This window comes from Idiotropiscis lumnitzeri, chromosome 16, assembly GCF_059441095.1.
Source record: "Idiotropiscis lumnitzeri isolate Australia: NSW breed Sydney's pygmy pipehorse chromosome 16, RoL_Ilum_1.0, whole genome shotgun sequence".
Classification (NCBI taxonomy): Eukaryota; Metazoa; Chordata; class Actinopteri; order Syngnathiformes; family Syngnathidae; genus Idiotropiscis; species Idiotropiscis lumnitzeri.
Genome location: NC_142406.1, coordinates 6,712,184 through 6,721,837, shown reverse-complemented (window position 1 = coordinate 6,721,837; position 9,654 = coordinate 6,712,184). Strand labels below are relative to the sequence as shown.

Below are 9,654 nucleotides of genomic sequence, written 5' to 3'. Positions count from 1 at the left end.
AACTTAAGCGCCTCCCTTACTCACTGCCTCAGACACTTCTTCATGCCAACAGTTGTGAAAGAAAGGGTAACCGTCAAGAGATGAATGATTAGTATAAGGCTGTCATCTCGTGGTGAATCTTATGAATGCAACGTCTTAAAAGCAGGCGAGTGCCACCCGTGGTGGCCTGAATTGCTCAGTGATCGCCACCTCCACCTTTTCCTTCTGGTTGGCCTTACAAAACACCACTAGCAGCTTCACCATGACAACCATTAAGTACATAAACAAGTAGTAAATACCAGGTAAGCAAACTTTATTTACATCGAACCTTTCTTTGATTAAAATAACAGAACTTGATGTGATACAGTACGTAAAAAAGACTAAGTAGCTAAAGTACTCAAAATATCAAAACAACAGAACAGCTGAATGAATGAGTAATTGGTTTATATGAGACCAGCTGTGACGGAGCAGCTCCGTCAATAAGGACAGCACAGCACAGCATGGTCCCGGAAGCGCAATTGCGCACACGCATGCACCGCACATTCCCATACTGATGCATTCAATTCCATCCCGTGAAATACATACGCACCCACCTGGCACCACTTCAATACCACGTCAGTCACAGTTTTAATAGAGCGACCGAGGGTGCACACTTGGTAGTTTTATTGTGAATGGAAGCATACATGGACACACCCGCGCGCACGTTCAATTGAACGCTCACCAGTCACGAGACGCGGCAGACAACAGACACGACATGACACTACATAGAGGAAGACCAAACAGCGGGGGAGCTTCCGCGTTTCTTAAATATGTTTGTTTCACGCGACAATTATGTCAGCTGATGCCCAAGGGGAGGGGCGAATCGTATATATAGTAAGTAGCTTGGAAAGGTATAGAATGAGCGGTGCTGCAGCGAAGGTAGTACTGGAGAGCGAGACAGTGACGCATTTTGCAACGTAGCTGATATGGTAGTTGTGGTTGAACTCCATTCAGTGGTTTTGTAAATATTTAGATAGACACCCTTATTTTCGTAAATTACTCTATTGTCACTTTTTTGGGGGGGTTTTGGACTTTTGGGGGACTTTTCACTGTGTTGCACTTTGGAAGGGCTGCACAATAAACATCACTGTTGCACATATTCTGGCTAAGCCATTTGTTTTGGAGGAGGTCGAAAAGGAACCTGCGACAGTTACCATATATTGTAGGGTAAAGTAAATTCCATGTCACTGAAAACGTGATAAAAACAGGGGACGGTGACCATATGTCCAGCTCATATCTTGTCAAAAGTCGCATTTTTATTCGGTGAAGTAATCAACCACTGAGTGACACCAGGGTGACATGTTGACAAAATAGCTTATTATACATTGCTGAAATTCCAATTGGCGTCAATGAGTATTGAGGGTATGATTAATTGACAATGTTACTACAGAATGAAATACCAAGAAAACATCAAAACACTGGACAGCACCCGCGGTTCGATCCCATGCTGGGTTTGAGAAGAGGCGAATTCTGCGGTAGAATTGTTTCTTGTCGAAGTAACCACTGAGCTACGCCAGTGCGATTAAAGCCCGCTTCAAACTAGATAATTATACTTCAATCTGGTTGCATGGAGCAAAAAATGGCAGACTGTTGACAACAATACTAAATTGTACGGAAGAGGATTAGGGCCATGAATGAAAAAAGAGGTTGAAAGGATTCTGACTTTAGTCTCAGTATTTTGACTTGTCAGACTTTAATCACAGAATTCTGAGAATAAAGTCAGAATCCTTCCTACCTTTTTTTCATTCGTGGCCCTAATCCTCTTCTGTAAAGTTGAATATTTCATTTGGAAACACATTTTAAAAATAGGCAAATAACTGTTTTTTGATTTTCATGATGATAACAAAACGACAACATTGAAATACAGCTTGATATTCTAGTTTGTTGTCTGGACCGACAAAGGAAAAAAATTAATTACAAAACGAAAATAGAATAAAGCACGAGAAACAAAACAATAGTTGTTTTAGGTTCCCAGAAGTTCCCGGAAGTAGATAATTATACAACAATTTGGTTGCATGTAGCATAAAACATGGCAGACTGTTGACAGCTATACTAAGAATGTATGTGTCTCTTTTGGTCCTTGAATATTTCATTTGGAAAATAGGCAAACAACTATTTTTTTTATTTTCATTTTGATATCAAAACAACAACATTGAAATACAACTTGATATTCTAGTTTGTTGTCTGGACCGACAAAGGACGCATGAGAAACAAATCAAAATACGACTCCTACAGTTGTTTTAGCTTCCCGGAAGTTGTCACCGACAACATTTCTCCTACTGACCAGAAGATGGCGACAGCGGCCCGTGTGGGTGGCGGGGGTCATCCAACGCCTGGAAGGTGAGATACGTTTTGGTCACATCTGCTCCACTACAAAATTAAACGAAGAAACGCATTTTTTCTAAAAATGAATAAATATTTTGTGTGTATGCAAGATGTGTTTATTTGTTTGTGCAGCCCGTCCCTAAATTGCAGTCTGCAGACCGATGAATGATGATGATGATGATTATTATTATGTGTCATGTCATGTCATTATCCACACCGGTTATCCTGTACAGGGTCGCTGGAGCCTATCCCAGCTGACTACGGGCGAAAGGCACACTACACCCTGAACTGGTCGCCAGCCAGTTACAGGGAAGACAGAGACACCGTCACTGAGTGGGAACTGAACCCACGCTGCCCACACACAACTCGGGCGAGTGTACCACTACACCATCAGTGACCTATTATTATTATTATTATTACTATTATTATTATTATTATTATTATTATTATTATTATTATTATTATTATTATTATTATTATTATTATTATTATTATTATTATTATTATTATTATTATTCATCAGAAGGGTACCAGCCATTTTCTCCAAGTATAATTAGCACTGTTCTTCTGGCATTTATTGTAAATGTGTTTATGTGTTTGAGTTTGCGTTCTAATTTTCCTGCTGATTTATATTACACCATATATAAAGCGATTTGTTACAGCTCCAGCTGTTGTGAAATGCGCTATATAAATAAAATGTTATTGTATTTGTGGAAAAGTCTTGAGCATTACAGTAGATATCGCCACCTGCTGGTCAGTGGGAGACATCCTGTCGGGTATCGGGAATCGAAAACAAAATATACGAGCTGTGTTTCGATTAGTGTCTCGTGCTATATTCTATTTTTGTTTTATTATTAGAAATTGAAAATCAAACTATTTTTAGATTTTCCTTAGTCGTTCCAGAAAACAAACAAGAAAATCAAGTTGTTTTTCAATTTTGGTGTTTCGATATTAGAACAAAACTCTAATAAAGGGTCGTTTCTCCATTTTTTTGTGTCGGTTTTCAAACGTAATATTTCATGACTAAAAGAGACTCGGACCGGGCATCATACACCTTCATAATAATGTTACCATATATTGTAGGGTAAAGTAATTTCCATGTCACTGAAAACTTGACAAAAACATGGGACGGCGATCGTATGTCCAGCCCATGTCTTATCAAAAGTCGCATTCTTATTCGATGAAGTAGTAGTAGTTTCGTATGGCTACACCTCTATTTGTAGCTCCTCAATCCAATTTTGAGCCATTTCATAGAGGTGTGGGTCCGGGAGCGAAACAAAGTTTTGGTTCGGACGCCGGGTTTTGGATCATTCTTGGTTTCCCCGTATGGGTACTCTGCCACCGCACAACGACAACGTGATGATCCGGCGCGGCGGATTCGATGAAGTAATCAACCACTGAGTGACACCAGTGTGATATGTTGACAAAATAGCTTGTTATACATTGCTGAAATTTCAATTGGCGTCAATCAGTATTGAGGTGAGAAGATGGTGCTGAACAACGCTTAAAGCCTCATGATGAATTGACAATGTTACTACAGAATGAAATACCAAGAAAACATCAAAACACTGGACAGCACGCACGGTTCGATCCCATGAAGGGATTGACAAGAGGCGAATTCTGCAGTAGAATTGATTCGTGTCGAAGTAACCACTGAGCTACGCCAGTGCGATTGTAGCCTGCTTCAAACTAGATAATTATACAACAATCTGGTTGCATGTAGCAAAAAAATGGCAGACTGTAGACAAATATACTCAGAATGCCCGTGCCTCTTTTGGTCGTTGAATATTTCATTTGGAAAAATAGGCAAACAACTGTTTTTTGATTTTCATTTTGATAACAAAACAACATTGAAATACAACTTGACATTCTAGTTTGTTGTCAGGACCGACAAAGGAATAAAAATAATTCTAAAACGACAATAGAGTATAGCACGAGATTCAAATTAAAATACGACTCGTATAGTTGTTTTAGATTCCCGAAGTTGTCACCGACATTTCTCCTACTGACCAGGAGATGGCGACAGCGGCCCGTGTGGGTGGCGGGCGTCGTCCAACGCCTGGAAGGAGAGATATACGTATTTTAGTCACATATGCTCCACTACAAAAATAAACGAATTAACGCATGTATTCTAAAAATAAATATTCTGTGTTTATTTGTTTGTGCAGCCGACTTCCAAATTGCGGTCTGCAGACCAGTGATTATTATTATTATTATTATTATTATTCTTTATCAGAAGGGTACCAGCCATTTACTCCAAGTATAATTAGCACTGTTCTTCTGGCATTTATTGTAAATGTGTTTATGTGTTTTAGTTTGCGTTCTAATTTTCTGCTGATTTATATTACACCATATAGAAAGCGCTTATTTGCAGCTCCAACTGTTGTGAAATGCGCTATATAAATAAAAATTTATTGTATTTGTGGAAAAGGCTTGAGCATTACAGTATATACCGCCACCTGCTGGTTAGAAATTGAAAATGAAACCATTTTTAGATTTTCCTTCGTCGTTCCAGACAGCAAACGAGAAAATCAAGTTGTTTTTCAATTTTGGTGTTTCGATATTAGAGCAAAACTCGAAAAAAGGGTTATTTCTCCATTTTTTGTGTCGGTTTTCAAACGTAATATTTAATGACCAAAAGAGACACGGACCGGACACCACACACCTTAACAAGAATGTTACCATATATTGTAGGGTAAAGTAAATTCCATGTCACTGAAAACGTGATAAAAACACGGGACGGTGACCATATGTCCAGCCCATATCTTGTCAAAAGTCGCATTTTTATTCGGTGAAGTTATCAACCACTGAGTGACACCAGGGTGACATGTTGACAAAATAGCTTATTATACATTGCTGAAATTCCAATTGGCGTCAATCAGTATTGAGGGTATGATTAATCGACAATGTTACTACAGAATGAAATACCAAGAAAACATCAAAACACTGGACAGCACCCGCGGTTCGATCCCATGCTGGGTTTGAGAAGAGGCGAATTCTGCGATAGAATTGTTTCTTGTCGAAGTAACCACTGAGCTACGCCAGTGCGATTAAAGCCTGCTTCAAACTAGATAATTATACTTCAATCTGGTTGCATGTAGCAAAAAATGGCAGACTGTTGACAACAATACTAAATTGTACGGAAGAGGATTAGGGCCATGAATAAAAAAAAAGAGGTTGAAAGGATCAGACTTTAATCACAGAATTCTGAGAATAAAGTCAGAATCTTTCCTAACCTTTTTTTTTTTCATTCATTTCAGCGCGAGGAGGAGGGCGCGCGCGCGCCACACTTGGCCGGGAGAGGAGCGCCTTCCTCGGGCGCAGGCAGGGCCGAGTGGCCCCTAAATGCAGCCGAATGGAAGCGCCGGAGGAGGAGGGCGCGCGCGCGTCACACTTGGCCGGGAGAGGAGCGCCTTCCTCGGGCGCAGGCAGGGCCGAGTGTTCCCTAAATGCAGCCGAATGGAAGCGCCGGAGGAGGAGGGCGCACGCGCGTCACACTTGGCCGGGAGAGGAGCGCCTTCCCCGGGCACAGGCAGGGCCGAGTGGCCCCTAAATGCAGCCGAATGGAAGCGGCGCGAGGAGGAGGGCGGGCGTGCGTCACACTTGCAAATGCGTGTCTGGAGACTTGAGTTAGGCTCCGGAGCTACAAATTAAGACCAAAAGGGGACCCTCGTAATCTAAAGGTGGAGCAGACAGATGACCCGATGCAGTCCGGTTGGGTTGGTGCAGTGAGTGTTCACTAAATAAAAAATTAATGAGTCAATTTTAAAAAATGGTGTTTACTGAATGCAATAAAGGGAAGTATAGTTAAAGTGGCAATTAGCAGGTGTGGAGAAGCTTCATTCATTTTTTTTTAGCTTCACTGGTTATATCATTTGTTCTTATTTTATTAGTTCCACTTTATTACCATTTATTCCAATTTAAATAATGTCAAATAAATGGTACGTGACCATGGGTGGATAGCAGTGAAAGCCCCCCCCATGTTATTGGTGTATACAGTGAACCCGCGGTTATCGCGGTTAATGGGGACCGAGACCACCCGCGAAAACTGAAAATCCGCGAAGTAGCGTCGCACCTAAAAAAAAAAAAAAAAAAATACCCCGGTTTTCGCGGTTAATGGGGACTGAGACCACCCGCGAAACTGAAAATCCGCGAAGTAGCGTCGCACCTTCAAAAAAAAAAAAAATAAATAAATAAATTATATATAGCGGCGCACCTTCAGAAATGCTTAAAAAATATATATTAAAAAAAAATATACGGGTACAGAGAGAGAGAGTGAACACACTAGAACACTGTTCTACCAAACAATTTACTTACGAACAACCAATCAAAAACAAAACAAACATACAAAAACAAGCAAACACGAACATAATTAGTCCGTCGTTTTGCGCAGGGGCATGAAGAGCTTTACTGCTCCTCTTCGGTTTACTAGATGCACCAAGGGATAAAGAGCGTTTGGGAGGCATCACGAATGGCTCCACAAAACTTTTACACTTAAAAAATTACTGCGAGACAAAGACTAACTAACCGCGATCTATGGCCAGAAGCGTATTGTACATACGTATACGAGATGAGCGTGGACTGATGGGCATCGGGAGAAGCTTGGGCTACTGTAGTGAATTGGCCAATTGACCAATTGCCCGTGGTGCTTACCGTATTGTATGTGCATTTCTTTGCGTTTTAAAATTTTGCAAAATGATGCAATTATATACCCCCCTGTATACAGTACACCATATAGAATACGGGTAGAGAGAGAGAGAGTGAAATTCATGTTATAACAAAAAAACAAATTATTATTAAAACTTATTTTTTTATTCCCCAGCCATTATTTTTGTATTTATTCAATTACTTCTTTTTGTATTTATTTAATTACTTCGACTTTTACCTGCTGGTACGCCGTCCGGTGTGCCCTGTGAATGTTATGATCTTCCAGCAGAGCTGGAGGATTGAGCAGGACTCTCCAAACCCAGACACGGGAAAAAAGGTGGTGATACAAAGATATTTATTATAATCACAATATAGTCAGTGTAATCAGCGCGTCTCACAGCACGAGACGATCGCTGGAGGAACGCACACACAGCTGAAAAAACAAAAACACACGCGGCATGACAGGCACGGATCATGACAGTGAAATGAAAGGTGGCATTCTTCATTTATTTATTCATTCATAACTGACAGCCTCGCGCTCCGCCGGTGCCCGGAGAAGGTGCTCCTCTTCGGCTTACTGTGACGCGAGCATGCCCTCCTCCTCGGGAGCTTCCATTCAGTTAAACTTAGGGGCCGTTTGGCACCGCCCGTGCCCGGGGAAGCTGCTCATCTACGGCTTAACTGCCACGCACGCCGGCCGGAGCTCTGATACAGTCCGAACCGCGCGAAACGTCGCCACCAATCGTGTCCGTCGCCACCAATCGTGTCCGGGGGAACCTGCTCTTCTTCGACCACTCTCTTCTTCGTCCACTCTCCTCTTCGGCGCACGCCGGCCGTCTAACCGCTTCAGCGCCCCCTTGTGCCGCTCGGCAAAACTACAATGCCCCCGAATATTTTTTAGACCCGCGAAGCACTGAACCCGCGAAAGGTGAACCGCGAAGTAGCGGGGGTTCACTGTATATTGGTGGTACTTAGTGCCCCCATGTGGTCCGAATGTGTAGCTACGGAGCCACACACAAGTCTCCTGACACGCATTTGCAAATCAGCACACGCATTTGCGAGTCGTCCGCGGCAGGACTGTAGCAAACGTCACATGTAAGAACACAGCCAATCAAAAGGTCCCGTTTTTACATCTACGGATTGTTGTCCGCATTTAACCATGTGTATGCGCCAACAAATCGTTGTACACATTTGCTGATATTTGCAATTTATCTGTGACTTCAATCATGCATTTGTAGATTGTTGTTAAACATTTGTGACTGTGGTTATAGTAACAGATTCTTGTTACGTATTTTTGGATTGAAGTATTTGCCACAATAAAGACCACATGTGTAACGGAGTAAAATATATACATTGTTAAATGATGGCGGAAGTGACGCAATGGCACACAATGTGGCTCCTGCATCCCGCGTAGCGTCAGTTAGAGCTACGAGGATTGCAGAGTGGTAAATCGCATCTCGTTGCTCGTCCAACAAATGCACATTATTATTATTATTATGATTTGGTTCGTTTATGTTGCTGTGGTGCGCTCAAGTAGTTCAGTTGATTGTCATGAGCCCACATCGATTCTTGTACTGTTGTAAAAGTAACATTTTGTCAATTTCTGTTAAATTTATTTGTAAACACGTGTGTTGTGCAGATTATCTTGAGATGGTTGCGACTTCACTCTTGCTCTTGCCACATTGTGTTGCAGGTAATGTGATTTTCTTTTCTGTTTTATTGTATCTTGTTTTTATTGTCGTGTTTCTCATTTATTTGAGTGTATTTGCGTGAGCCTGCAGTTAAGCGCTGCCGCCATTTGCGATGTGACGTCGTCACGTTCTGCTACGTGTCTGCTACGTGCGATGCATTCAGGGTCACTCTGTAAATGAGAGTGAATATCTTCTTTTTCTTATTCTTACTGTAAATAGTCATAGAATTGTATTGCCTGGAAGGTTGGATGTAATTGTATTCTATTTAAAACACTATACGATCACACTTGTAATAAGTACTTTGTTTGGTTTTATAGAGTCAGATTTAATTTGTTTGTGTTGTCAGTGAGTTAGAGCTACGAGGATTGCAGAGTGATTATCTCAAGATGGTTGCGACTTCACTCTTGCTCTTGCCACATTGTGTTGCAGAATTAAATTAAAGAAACAATTCTAAAATCCACCTGAGTGTCCGTGGTGTATCGGAGCGACAGCGACGTGGTGCTGCAAATCGCCACGAGGAGTGGCCCGTCACACATGTATAAAATGCAAAATTTTGAAAGCAGTTGTTGCTTACGGCCATAACACCCTGAGAACGCCCGTTCTCGTCCGATCTCTGAAGCTAAGCAGGGTCGGGCCTGGTTAGTACTTGGATGGGAGACCGCCTGGGAATACTAGGTGCTGTAAGCTTATATACATATATATATATATATTTTCGCAGTCATAAGGCGCACTTATAAGTCCCAAGTCTTCCCCAAAACAAACAAAGCGCCTTGTAAGTCAACACGCCCATTATATGGACAAAGTATCACTCACGACCATCAACCCTTTTAATGAGTGGCCTGTTCAGAGTGCATGTTAGCACACCCTGCTGGACAAAGTGAGGGTTGTCTGTGCTTCTTATTGACCGTGACTATACACTATGACTATGGTGTTTGGGTGATGGTGTAGGAGAAAGCTGGACAAAGGGCAGCTG

The 9,654-nt window shown here is 41.7% G+C and overlaps 1 pseudogene; it reads left to right on the top strand.

The window, feature by feature from the left end:
• The first annotated feature begins 9,249 nt into the window (after positions 1 to 9,249).
• LOC148321086 (5S ribosomal RNA) lies at positions 9,250 to 9,368 on the top strand (annotated as a pseudogene).
• Positions 9,369 to 9,654: the final 286 nt, after the last annotated feature.